We start from the raw sequence: 14,380 nt of genomic DNA on the forward strand, positions 1-14,380 counted from the left end.
TTCTGCTTGCACACTATAGAAAGGAATACATAAAGCCATATTAATCAGTTCAGTACTGGAAAATTGTGTGAAGCTTGTATGACAGTTTTCTCAACAATGTGTGCAGGGATGAGATACTCTTCAATAGTATATCTGGGTGCTACTGAGACAGTGTTGTGTAAATTAGTAAACTGCTAGTGTGGTGGGAATAAACAAAATAGTTGAGTTGCAAATATAAGCAGAGCATAAATTGATTTGTGTGGTATTTTTGGACATGTATTAGCCTGGAAAACAAGGTGAGCAGGATTGTGTGACTTTATTGTGGTACAAGGAATTATAGGCTGTTTTAGGATTACTGAGCACACGTACTTGCATTTTATGCGAGTGCTAGCTAGTGACAGTAAATGTCGGAGTATTAGCTAAGTCATCAAATGAAGACAAATTTAAGGGCTAAGCTTGCAGATGATACAAATAGGCAGTGGTTAATGGTAACAAAATAGTACATCTACTTGTAATTCTATCTTGTGAACTCTAGCCCTGTGGTCATCCCAGAGAAACAAATTTATCTAGAAAATTTAGGCAGATGAGCTGAAAAATGTCAGTTGAGGTTATTATGGGATTACTGCATATGAGTAGCAGTAATCCCATAATAATCTACCAACTGTGTGATACTACACTTGGTAGAGGGAAATGAAAAGGACCTGGGGGTAATTGTGTAGTCAGATATGAAGTTCTCACATAGCAATATACAGGAATTTTTCTGATATGAATGTTGACAATGTTATGAAAAAGGATATTGCTGAAACATGTTAAACACTTGTTCATTATGCCAGTGAGAATGCCAGAAGTTGATTGTTTTAATTTTGTAAATTAGAATGTGCACAAAATACACAAGCAAATAACAATTCTTAATGGACAAGAGGATTTCATTACTTCATAATATTTATTATAATAACCAAATAGGTAAAACAATGAAATAATTTCTTAAATGCAGTTCACAAAAGATGCTGGCAGTAGCACTGATGGGTCCATTGGTGGGTACAGTCCTGCACTCTGTACCCACAACCCCAAAAACAAAAAAATTGTATTAAGATAATTTGCTAATTTTTTTTATGTCAATAATAATGCAGTATGTCATTGGATCAAAAATGTACTGAAAATATATTAATAGCAAAATTTTACACATTTAATTTCTGTGCAGTATTTGGGTATCTCAGGCTTTGTATTTAAAATGACAGGTTTTCATTTGCTTAGTTAGTAAAATAGCTAATTGCAAAATTTTACTCCAGCAGCATAAAAACTATTGGAAGGATAACAGTATAATAAAAAGTTCTTAGGGTTTTATTATTTAGATTCTAGTTATTTGGGAAGAAAAAATTTTCAGAAATAAATGGGAAGAGTGTTGTCAGTCAGTAATCCAAGGAATTTATAAGTTATAGTTATAATCAAAAGGAATGGAACAACCATTAAGTTTTACAACGGTGAATGGGAGAAAGCCTGTTAAAATGATTGGAAGCTTTAGAACAGAGTTTCCCAAACTTTTTGTCATGGAACACTTTTCATCTCACAACATATTCATGGAATAATTATGAAACAAGTTTAGCGGGAGCTAAAGAGCTGTTTGCTAATATTTTATTACATACAATGCTCTGTATCAGGAGCATCCTTATTTCCAACACATGTAAAGCTGATATTCAAATAACTCGTAAAATTTTTTGTTTGTCTTTTATTAGTTCCTGTTTTTTCACTTTGGATTTCTGGGGAACAAGGCCGGAATTGCTCATCTTCACTTTGAAGTGTTGTGACAATATTCCATTTGTTTTCATCGACCACAGTTGCAATACTAGAAGTACAGGTAGTTCCAGACTTTACGAGTTAATTTGTTCCTACCGCTCGTAAGGCAGGAATTTATTTCCCCATAGACAATCTTAAAAAGAGGGGTTACATTACCAACAATGAAATTAGTTGACTAATTAGGTTATTTTAGCGTCTCCGTGGCCAGGTGGGAAGGAGCAACAGTGCGTAGCACACGCTTCTTGATTAGACCGGGGTTCGAGCCCGTCACCACCAAATACGGAGGATGCGGGAAGGTCAGGGAATGACCACCGCATATCCCGGAGCAATATGGCCTTAGTTGCTAATGCTCCTAAAAACCAAATAACAAACAAACAACAGGTTATTTTAAACAATGATTGATTTACCCAAAGATATTAAAATGTAGCCTGTAAAATCAAGCAAATTATGATATGGAAATTATTTGTGACTTACAAATGTTAAAGAATGTTTATTCTTTATCTTCAAACAAATGCACACTTGATCACTCGTTATTTATTGGCTTGGCACTTGGTTTGTTGCACAAGGAGTTGTCTTCAGAAATGCTTCAAGGCATTTGTTTCCAACATTATCTTTTTTTTATTTCAATAGCATGCATAAGCATTTTTTAATGGAATGAACAAATTGGAGCTAACACGATTTGTGCCGAGTAACAAGTTTACGAAGCTTTAAAAAAAGTGGAATGAAGAGAAGTTTCTAAAATTTATTTGTTTTTTTATACAATTGAAGATTTCAGTAAAGGGGAAACATTTTTGAGTTCACATTACGATATTTTCACAATACAATGGTCTCTGGAATGTATTAATATCGTAAGGCTGAGTGCACTGTGTTGTATAGCTGTGTGTGTGTGGTTTGAAATGCAATATTTATGAATGTTTAACATTCATTTTTTGTAATTAATGTTCATTTTTTGATTTTGTTGATACTTTTTTTTTTTTTAAATAAGTTCCTTTAAAAACGTTTTCCTCGTTTTAAAGTTTCTTTTTTCAACCACAAATCCATGGTCACATTTTAATAACGTTTCAAAATACTAATATCAAAAAAATTTATACAAGGAAGTGCATTTAGTTATGATATCGGTTTGCTTCCTCCTCTCCTTCAACCCATGTACTCTAAGCTAAATCAGATATGAATGGCATATTAGATCACCACCTTGCTACTTTTTTGTGGTGTCATTACCTCTATGCAAAGGCCGACCGGGCTAGCTGGGTGGGTAAAGTGCCTGCCTGGCAACCCAAAGGTCGCGGGTTCGAATCCCGCCTCGGGCTTGGATCAAAGTACTGCAAAAACCTTGGGAGGTGCAATATGGCCACAGAAGCCGATGTGCCAACAACTACCAAAAAAAAAAGAAACCTCTATGCAAAAGCTCACCAAAATAGTGTTCCGTGGTCTATGCTGGTAAAAAAAAAATTAAATATTATAATGATACAAAAGTGGTGTATGCTACAAATATGAAAAATTTATATATTTTTAATTATTAATTACGATTTTCTGCAGAACAGTTTGGGAAACGCTGCTTTAGAACGTGAAATTTAATTTATTCCAAACACACCAATTATGAAGTTGACTAAGCATATCGTTAGCATTTTGTTCCAAGGAAAGCCTGGAGTAACTGCAAACAAGTAGAACAAGATGAGCATATGCTAAATATAAATAATTTGGAAATTGAGTAACAAATCATTAGGGACAATATTTAAAAAAATGGGTTCAAGAATGGAACTTTGCAGACATCCACGAAGCACTTGAATAGTGCTGATGGAGAAGTAGGGTTTTTTTTTGTCATTTCGGAAAGGTAGGTTGTAAACAAATCAGTTCTGAGAAGCAGGTGAGATTCATTATCTGGGTCCCTGTAGTTACGGAGATTTTAAAATTAAAGAATTAGATGCTTTTTTGCCTTAAGAAAATTGACTTTTTCTTTGTGTGCATGATCTTGCAACAAATGTTAAGCGCAAAGTTTAGGACAACTAAATCCCAAGAGAATTTTATCTGAAAAAGAAAACAACTTTGGATTCATTCTATATTCATACAACTAAAAAATAGTGTAACTTCAATAAACTTGACTTAACCTTAACATTGTGTAACATAAAAAAAAAAAAAAAAAAAAATGTCAATAATTTTCTCATTTTTCAGTTCCTTCATCCATTTTTTCCTATGTACAAGTACATGATAAACATTACTATATAATATCGGTGTGCATACACAATATCCAATCATCCTTCACAAATTGCCCATGTATTGCACTACCTCGAATAAGCAACGCTTCAGTTGCAATACCAAGGTAACTGCCCACCTACCGATCAAAAGCCAACTAGCTTTGAAACGGTGCCATCTGGGCAGTGGTTGGTGCCCACTGAAAATAAGTCTTCTCAATTAGTGAAGGATTACTTATTCTAGGTAGTGTAATACATAAGCAACTTGTGAATATCATCCAAACGACAAAATGTGAGGATCCAGGGTTATTTTTCAAAGCCAAAAGGGATCCGTGAGCAAAAAGGTTCATATTGTATAGAACTGACATTCCAGGGCAATCTCCCACTAGGCAGTAAAATCGCACTCAGTCAACGAATACAGCAAGAAGCACCAGAAGTAAATCCATACTATAGGAAATCAAAAAAAAGCAATGGGCCTGTAAAAAGGTTGGTTGCAGGCTTACCAGGTTAGGTTTTAGAAGAATTTAAGTATGCTGTTTTGGAAAGGAAGATAAACATTGTGTAATTTGAGGACTAGTATCACTCTCCTTCAACAAGATCTGCACCAGGAGAGGAGTTCGGTTGAATTTTTGCAACAGCAGCAGCTTTCAATTCACAGGAAATGGAGCTGTGATTTTGATTTAAATTTCTGTTATGAGTTAATCATCAGGAAGAAATAATTTGTCTAAGATAGAATTAATGACACCCAGTTAAGGTCAGAATTATCAGAAACAGATGGAAGATTTTTTTATCAATGTTATATGATTTAACTTGAAAAGAAATTTGCACCATACTATGATTTTATTCTGATTGCTCAATTTGGTGTATTCCTTTTCTTCTATAGGTAGCTGTCATGGAGTTGTTCAGCATCCTGGGGCTAATTCCAACATCTTTAAAATTAAGACAATTTTATCTGAAAAAAAAAACAACTCTGGATTCCAGAGGTGAAAGATAAGGCCTCTTAGTACATACATTCGCACAAGAAAATTTTAAAAAAAAGCTCATTGCTTGATTAAAATTACAACCTTGGATTACTTTATCGGTACGGCTTAACTCAACACCATTGGTCGTTTTAGTTTTAAAACTCGCGCAGTTGGAACTTGAAATATTCTTACCTTGTTCTGTGAGGTGGGAGGGAAAATTGGGAACAACAAAATACTGGAGTTTGGATATGCATGTAGCATGGTCACAGTTGTAATGTAAGGATTTATGATATGGAAACAAATTTTCAATTTTCTCTAAAAGAATATCTACACCTTATACATCGAAAATCTAATTAACAAGCAGTTTATGTTAATACAGAAAAAAGCTGCTCTGTGGGTCTACATTGCCCATATATACGTTGTGTATAATTTGAGTGTGCCGTGACAGCTTTCGAATTAAGATGTTTATTAATTTTAACGGTGAGAATAACAATTCTCCGGCTATGTCAGTGCAATACGAACACTACATCGACGAGATGCAATAAAACTCGCAGTGCAGTTAAAGTAAACATGAGCGCATGTGTTTTTTAAATGAAACTCAAACGGAAAGTAGAATTTTACCCAGCCGAAAATATCAATCTCATTCAGATCATATGACAAAAAAAAAAAAATGCATTATTCCGTGTATATATATATATATATATTTTTTATGTGAACCACAAACACGAGAGGTATTAGAGCCTATAGTACTTAGTACCGTGCTTGGGTTTGAGGTTAAGAAGATATTTGTTGACATTTGTACTTGTAATTATCAGGAAATACTTAAGAAGGAAGGTTGTTCCAGAAAACGGCTTCCTCATTTATTCATTCAACCGCACCGTTTAGGCGGTTGAATGAGTAAATGAGAAAGATGAAAAGTTGGTTCTGTGGGTTTGAAGTTGGACTGTAAATGAATGTTGGTTGGTGGCAGCACGAGTTCGGACTGTTTTGAAAGAGAGCAGGAATTATAGAAGCCAATTCAGAAAAACAGTGCCCATGGAAGTATCTGTAGAAGAGGCATGCAACAGAAACAGTGAGTCTATGAGAAAGTGAGTGGAGAGACTGTTAGAGATGAATCATTAATTAACCTAACTGCCCCCTTCTGGATGGAATCAAGAAGCCTGAGAGAGGTTTGGGGGGCACCACCCCAGATATGGGAACAATATTCCATGACGGCGGATTTGCGATTTATACAGAGTGAGCAGCTGTTTGGAAGAAAAGTAATGCCGAGAGCGAAAGAGAAAACCAAGTTTTTTAGATGCAGAGGAAGCAATATTTGTAATGTGCTTGTGCCAAGAGAAATTAGAAGTCAGGTTAATCCCCAAGAGAGATATATAAGCATAGGAGCAGAAGAATCCTTTTTGCGAGATATAAGACAAGACTGAGTTTTAGAAGGATTGATCAACAAAATTGTCTTTGCCCCACTGGAGAATTACCTGGAGATCGGCATTTAAGGAATTGGTAGCAGATTTTCGAGAAGTTGAAGCTGATTGAGCAGGACAAGGTTTCTCAAAATGGAAAGTTGAATCCAATGTGCTATCATCGGCAAAACTATGGATAGGATTTCCAGTCAAGGGAAGGTCTTGATATACAAGAGGAAAAGAGTTGGGGAAAGAACTGAACCTTGGGGAACACCGGCATTAGTGGAGAAGTTAGAAGACAGAGCCATCTACCATCACCCTCAGTGAGTGATCAGAGAGAAAACTGGATAACCAATTACTAAACACAGTTGGTAAACCATAAGATCGAAGCTTGTTAAGAAGACCTTTATGCCAAACCCGACCAAAAGCCTTTGAGATGTCAAGAGCAACTACTTGTGTTTCACCGAACCTTTCCATTCAATTAGTCCATAAATGGGTAACATAAGCCAGAATATCTCCAGTGGATCGATACTGACGGAATCCATACTGGTGATCGTTGATCAGAGGGAAGGTTTCTAGGTAGTTTAAGAGTTGGCGGTTAATTGATTTCTCCATTACTTTAGAAGAGTAGAAGTAATTGCAATGGGACGATAATTGGATGGGAGGGATTTGTCATCCTTATTAGGAACTGGCTGGATATGAGAAAATTTCCAAGAGGAAGGAAAAGCACCTTTGGAATAAGAAAGTGAAAAAAAGGCGGCAAAGAATAGGAGTAAGTTCAGGAGCACAGGTTTTGAGAACAAGTGCAGAAATACCATCAGGACCTGGAGCTTTCTTAGCATCAAGATTCATCAAAATCCTTCTGATATCCTTTTGACGGAAGACCACAGGAGGCATAGAATGGAGTGTGTTGGGAATGGTAGGAGGTGTTTTACCAAGATCATTAATACATCAGCTGGAAGAAAAATGGGATGCTAGCAGGTCAGCTTTATCCTTGACTGAAGTGGCAACAGAACCATCTGGTTTGGTCAGAGGTGGGAGCAAAGATGGGCAAAAGTTGCGGCCAATAGCTTTGGCAAGAGACCAGAATGCTAGGCTACCATTAGGGCAAGAAGCAAGTTTTCTACTCTTAGCCTGTTCAAATTCTAGTTTGGACTGATTAATAACTGCTTTACAACTGTTGCGAGCTTTGGTGTAGGCAGAAAATGTAACTGAAGAATTAGAAAAAAGCCAATTACGATATGCAACATTCTTCTCTTGGACAGCCTTAGCACATTTATTGGAAAACCAAGGTTTAGATAAAGGACGAGATTTTAAAGTGGAGTGTAGAATAAGGGATTCCATTCCTGCAAGAATAATTTCACTGACACGATCTGAGCAAACGTTGACATCAGAAGTTTTGAAACAGTAATCCGACCAAGGAAAAGAAAAGAAGTCTCGCAGGTCATCCCATTTTGCATTCTTGCAATGCCAAACAACACGTGGTTGGGAATATCCATGAGATAAAGGTCCCATTGGAGAAGAGACAATCACCAAGTTGTGATCTGAAGTGCCTAAAGGACCTCTCACTTTGACCGTTTACTCAGAAGGGTTGTTTGTGAGAAAAAGATCAAGTGTATTGGCTGTATGGTTAGGATTGTCCGGTATTCCTGTAGGTAAATGAAAAATCTGTGCTAGGTCACTAGTAATTGCAAAAGCCTCAGCATCTCGACCTGCTGGGTCGGTGTGACTAGAAAACGGAAACCAGCTGGAGTTGTGAACATTAAAATCACCTAAGAAAATTACTTCACTGTTAGGAAAGTTGTACTGGAGAAAGTCAAGTTGCAAAGAGAGGAAGTCAAAGAGCTCCAAATGATTAGTGGATTTGGGAGAACGGTAGAGACAACAGATGAATTTGACACAATGAGGTAGAGAGATTTTAAGCCAGAGAAGATCAAAGAGAGGAGATTCCAAATTGCCAAGTCTGACAGGGAATATCAGAACGGACATATGCACAAGTACCACCTTTGAGAGGAAAGGAATCATACAGCAAATAATTTGGGCATCTGAGATGAGCAGTAGATAAATCAACCGATAACTGAGATTCTGTCAGAAAAAGTACATGGGGTTTGGCAGACTGCAAGTGGAAATGGACATCGTTGAGATTAGAATTGAGACCACGTATATTTGTGAAATGAATTAGGAAGTCCTTGGGAGGTTTAGATCTTTTCGCAGATAAGCTTGCTCTATTAGTTTGAAAATTCATGGTGTATTCAATAGTAAGAAAACGTGGGTGGGACATGCTGTAGGAAGTAATGAAATTTTTGGATATAGCGTACATGTGGTAAGAATATACCCAGATCCTTGACATAACGTGGCCTCGACAATGCTCCCCGCATACACACTACTCGGACTCCCTCCAGTCATTATCTGGCAGAATAGAGGTAGCAAGATTATACACTAACTGATCCGGAAGCTTCCTAGAGAGTTACCAATAGGTTCAGTTCCGTGTACTAACTGGCGGCCGGCCTGCGAACACCGTTTTAGAGCTGTACCCTTGAAATGTAAGGAATATTGGATCTTGCCACGACATTCATCATAACCTCAAAAATCATCAATCATACTGCATGATGGAAGAGATAGGGAAGGGTTGACCGGAACTTAGCTCTAGAGACTAAACATGGGTTCCACCACTTCAAGCCTCCAATAAGCAAAGTGGTGGTATTTCACCGGTTGATGAGAGTCATCTACCACCTAGTACTGCCTGGTAACATAGAGGGGTGGCGTTCCTCCATGTGGTGTGTGCACCACACCTCGACCCCTGCTTACGTTGGTTCACACGTGGGTGGTCACCCACCATGCACTTGTGCATGGAGGTTATACCCAGGATTACTAACAGTCCCACCATCGTGAAGGTGCAAGCAGAGGATTTGGCTGTCACAGACCGTCCGGACTTCGCCGAAATTGGGTCCACTTGATTTGAGTGTCACCCGAATATCAGTTTCATCAGCGTTTTAGACTCCCAGGTAGCAAGTACAGCTTGTCTGGCATATCTGAGAGAATGTCTGTGACAACCTCAAGGTCCTTGAGGTTGTCACAGTTTCCGTTTTCTAGTCACAGATTGTTTTAGTCTCGGTTTCCGTTTTCTAGTCACACCAACCCAGCAGGTCGAGATGCTGAGGCTTTTGCAATTACTAGTGACCTAGCACAGATTTTTCATTTACCTACAGGAATACCGGACAATCCTAACCATACAGCCAATACACTTGATCTTTTTCTCACAAACAAACAATATACAGGAAAATATCAATTTTATTCAAAAGAACTAAGAAAAATATATCGCTCCCTATTTTTAACAATCAGAAAGTGTTCATGTCTTGGCTATAAAACGAGTGAGGTAGGTGTGTAGTATCTTATGTAAGGCAGCTCCCAAACGCTAGTTCAAAAACAGCAGAAAGGCCAGAAATGTGTCTAGTGCTATGTGTTTGTTATGTTGTTTCTGGCCGCTTTGCTATCAGGATGCAACAAGCACGAGGGGGGGGGTGCATCCGTACCCGTCTATGTCGCGAGGAGGCGGGCTACAACTGAGGGCGAACCGCAGCAAACCTCGAGTGTCACGTACTGAATATCGAAATCATTCCAAGTATGAGCAAAAATGAGTATGTTAAAATTAACTTTAACAAATTAATAAAATAGAAATCAGAAAAGATAAAAATAAGTTAATAAAATGGCGGAGAAAAAAAATTAAGATAAAATAAAAATTAAGATAAAAATAAGTTAATAAAAAATTAATAAAGTTAATAAAATAAAATTCAGAAAGAAATCATCCTGCCCCAGTGTAAGTTGGTGCCAGTAGATGACCCCGCCTCAGGACCAGCCTGAGGTTAGCAGGAAATAGAAGTCAAGAAGACAGATGTCATCATACAAGTTTGTTAACCAACTGAATACAAATAAAATGGGTGATGTTCAATTCACAAACATGAAGTGCCTAGAGGTTGTTGGAAACCTTCAGAACATTCATAGAGAAGACTCTAACATGACCTTTCTGCCGGAAATGAGCCAGCTGTAGTGTTAGTGTTAAATGTGAGACTGGCACATGCGGGCTTGGTTTGTCTTAAAATAATCGTGAGTGATATTCAAATGAGTTTGAATGAACAGGGAAAATTAACAATAAAAGAAGTGCTGTCTCAGGCGATTCAGCTACGTATTTTGCAGTGATCCATCCAGTTTGTCCGTGGTTGTGTTTGCCTTTTAAAACCCGAAAACAAAATAAGTGGTTACAGAAACACATTCACACAATTCCGTGGCAGGCTGGTGATTTGTCGCAAGCTGATATCCGTGCATGGTTATTGGCAAAAACTACCAACGTCGTATTTTTGTTGGACAAGAAAAAATAAAAATATTGAAAAACTTTACATCGCTGTCTCTTACAGGTGTGACTGACTTGAACTGTCAACCAATCCGAAAGCTTCATTTCGATACGGTCATGTGCACGTTTCATCACTCAACGCTACTGCTCAACTCAGGTTTCACAATTCCTGTGGTGACAAGTGCAAATTACGACGCGTCCAACATGTGTAAAAATGTGGTGTTCTATCGACATCTGGGAAAGCAATCAACTGACATTTTGATTATGTGCCAGTTGTAATACTACAAAATTCTAAAGCTTACATACGACTGTCCAGGAAAAAATGGAATGGATTAAAGGAAAATTTGAATGAAATCCTCCTTCGTAGTCCATGAAAGAAATTTTACAAATCCAGGGTTTAACTGTCAAAAGTGGAAATTCCAAGGCAACTCTAGTATGGCTCAATGACAGCGGTAAGCAAGAAATGCATTTTTCATTTGACATTTCAGAATTAGAACTTTTAATTATTAAAATTTCCTTCAGCAACGACTTCCAAATTCTGGAATCAAAAACTACTAATATTTCAGCTAATAGAGACAGCCATTTTGCAAGATTTGGGTATTATTATTATTATTATTAGCCATATGGTACAAGGAAGCCTGAAGCTTATGCTGCACCAGCCAAAAAAAAAAAAAAATTCCCGAGTTACCCCCTGTGTGTGTGTGTGTGTGTGTGTGTGTGTGTGTGAGAGAGAGAGAGAGAGAGAGAGAGAGAGAGAGACATCACCAAGAAAGAGAAGAATGATGATACCCAGCTCAGGACCCTGGGTTTGCCAAGCCCTTACTCACCAGATGTGAGCCCCCGGGGTTAAATATGGTACAAGAAAGATTGGAAGAGGAATATTTCTTGACATCATTCACTGTGCTTTTTTTACCCAGTTTACGAACATTATATGCGGATTGTCGTGCCTTTCAAAATCGATTTGTTTCGATTTTGCGACGCGGAAATGATGTCATTTCCATTTCATAACAAAAACGGAGTCTGTAGAGGAGATCGGGCAAAGGATCATGGGAGATTATGTTACAGGTCACCTAAATTTTAAGACGATAATAAAATCAATTTGTGACGCAAAATGACGTAATTTACGTTTCATAACAGACAAACGGAGTCAGCAGTGGAGATTGCTCACACTTTGTTTTTCGTATTTCAATCATTTTGCGAATGTATAAGTCCGATTCATACAATTTGCGATCTAATATGAGCTCTTCATTGTTGTCGTAGATCTTGACATATTTTATCTGACAGCATCTCTGTTTCCTCATTGCTAAATAGAATGTGCAGCGTTACCATTTCGCGTCTGTACTCGTTGAGATCCTGAGCCAAGTCATAGTTTCGATAGCGTATTATGCATGGATACAGTCGTTTCTTGAAGATCTCGTAGCGCTGCATGTGTAATTTGTAACAAAGCATGACAGAGTTACTTGATCCGGCATGATAGTATGATTTAAACAATACAAATAATTGTATTTGCAATCATACAATTCAACAAATGGGTAATTAAGCTATTGGCTTAACCTCTTCCAAACGTTGATTCAGTAGAGTAAGCAGCGGGCGTGTGTATCCTGTTTATCACCAACACTGATTTGGTGGAGTAATTAGTGGGCATGAGCATAAATTACATCGTTCATGATTTCAGTTATAGCTGTTCGAAATTTAGTAGGTGTCAAAGATGTTTACACAAATCATTTTTCTTGCGTATAGGGTACACACATTTTTTTTTATTTTCAGGTAATTCTAACAACAGGAACTTTGTCAAGTAAAAATTTCTAAGTTTAATACCAGCAAATTATAACTTTACTGGAGCCACAGAGAAATCGTTTTGTGAAAAATGTCCAGAAACGCAAGTTAGAACAAACAGAGGAACACTTTGCCTCCAGAAAGAAGGATTTTTGTGCATGTCAGTTACTAGCACTTTTAATTGTTTGGACAAATTCGTGTTCCAAATTTTTTTTTGCTAATTGTAGGAGGGAGGATAGACACTCCGTATTCAATTCCTATGGTATCATCCAGGCAGTCGTCGCTATGGTCAGAGAGTTGAGATGCTGGCTATTGTCTCAAATACAATGCATTCCTGTTCAACTAGTTGAAAAGGGCAGAAAAATGTGTTTTCGATAAAGTTATGTGAAGGTTATTAATTTCACATTCTGTCGCTAGCTTAGAAATTATTTTTTGTACGCTTACTCTAGCTTGTAAATAATATGTATTTTGGTTACCACCAGTAAAGTTATTCTTTTGTAAATTTCTGCGTCTGCGTGATTCCTTAGTATAAGTATTATTGAAAGAAAAAATAAACTTTTAAAATTAATTGCTAAACTGTTGACAATAAAAACTCAACTGCTTAATTTTTCAATCTTAAACTTTTTACTTTGGAAATTTTTCACATTCAAAGATTTCAGAAAACAGATTCATTGCAGGTATACTTGAAAAGTTTTCTAAGCTACAACACACAAAATGCATATTTTATTTTTGGCTTTCAACAACAAACGAAACAAACTTTGTCAAGAAAAAATTCTAAACTTTAAAAATATTCGCTTGCACATACAGTGAAATCACAATTGGAAAAGGGACAGCAATTTTTATTTTCAGATTCAGTAGAACTTTGTTTGATTGTCAGGATACAGAACAGAGACAGTGATGGATAATCAAATAGACAGACAATGGAATATGTACAAAAAAAAAACATAAATACAATATACCAGGTTATTTAACTTGTTTATTTTATTACGTAATACATAACCTATTGAAATTTAATCAAAAATTTATTTTTTACTGGGTCATCAAAAATTCATAGAACAGATATATCTACATATATACCTATTTTTACTATTTTGACTTAATATTTTGTCTAGTAATGCCATAAAAAGTTTAAAAGAAAACAATATTACATTCAAAATTGTTATAATGTCATTAAAGAAATATAAAAGAAAATATTAATTAATTAAATCTTTTCTAAAAAAGTCGGACAATAGCTTATGTTTCATGATCCCCTGAGCCTTTTGGGAGGCAATGTTAAAAATTTCGCGCAAAAGTAACACTTGCGTAACATCTTGCACTGCTATTGAAATGCAATTGAGCAGCAGCCTGGAAAGCAAGGCAATGGGGATTTCCAGGACTGCTGGGGTCATAGTGGAACAAGTAAATACATGGGTTGTATTAGGGTAACTAAGAGTAGAAACAGGTGCATCTATACTTGTGTTTACACCAATGTTGGGAGTTTGGTAAATAAATTTGAGGTGTTGGTCAAAATTTCAAAGGCAAATATTGTTGGGACAAGAGATATGTGGTGTCAAACAGATATAAGGAATGCAGAACTGGAATTTGGGGAGTACAATGTGTACAGGATAGGAAGGCAGAAGGGGTTATGCTATTGGTTAAGAAACACATAAAATCTAAGGAAGTGAATTCAATTGATGTTGGTGGAAAATGCAATGTTGAGTTTTATTATTATTATTATTAGCCATATGGTGCAAGGAAGCCTGAGGCTTATGCTGCACCAGCCAAAAAAAATTTCTGAGTTACCCTGTGTATGTGTGTGTGAGAGAGAGAGAGAGAGAGAGAGAGAGAGAGAGAGAGAGAGAGAGAGAGAAGTAGCAGGAAATCACCAAGAAAGAGAAGAATGATGATATCCATCTGAGGACCCTGGGCGTGCCAAGCCCATACTCACCAGAT

This window comes from Mastigoproctus giganteus, chromosome 8 (genome assembly GCF_048544385.1).
Source record: "Mastigoproctus giganteus isolate SK-2022 chromosome 8, ASM4854438v1, whole genome shotgun sequence".
NCBI classification, from domain to species: domain Eukaryota; kingdom Metazoa; phylum Arthropoda; class Arachnida; order Uropygi; family Thelyphonidae; genus Mastigoproctus; species Mastigoproctus giganteus.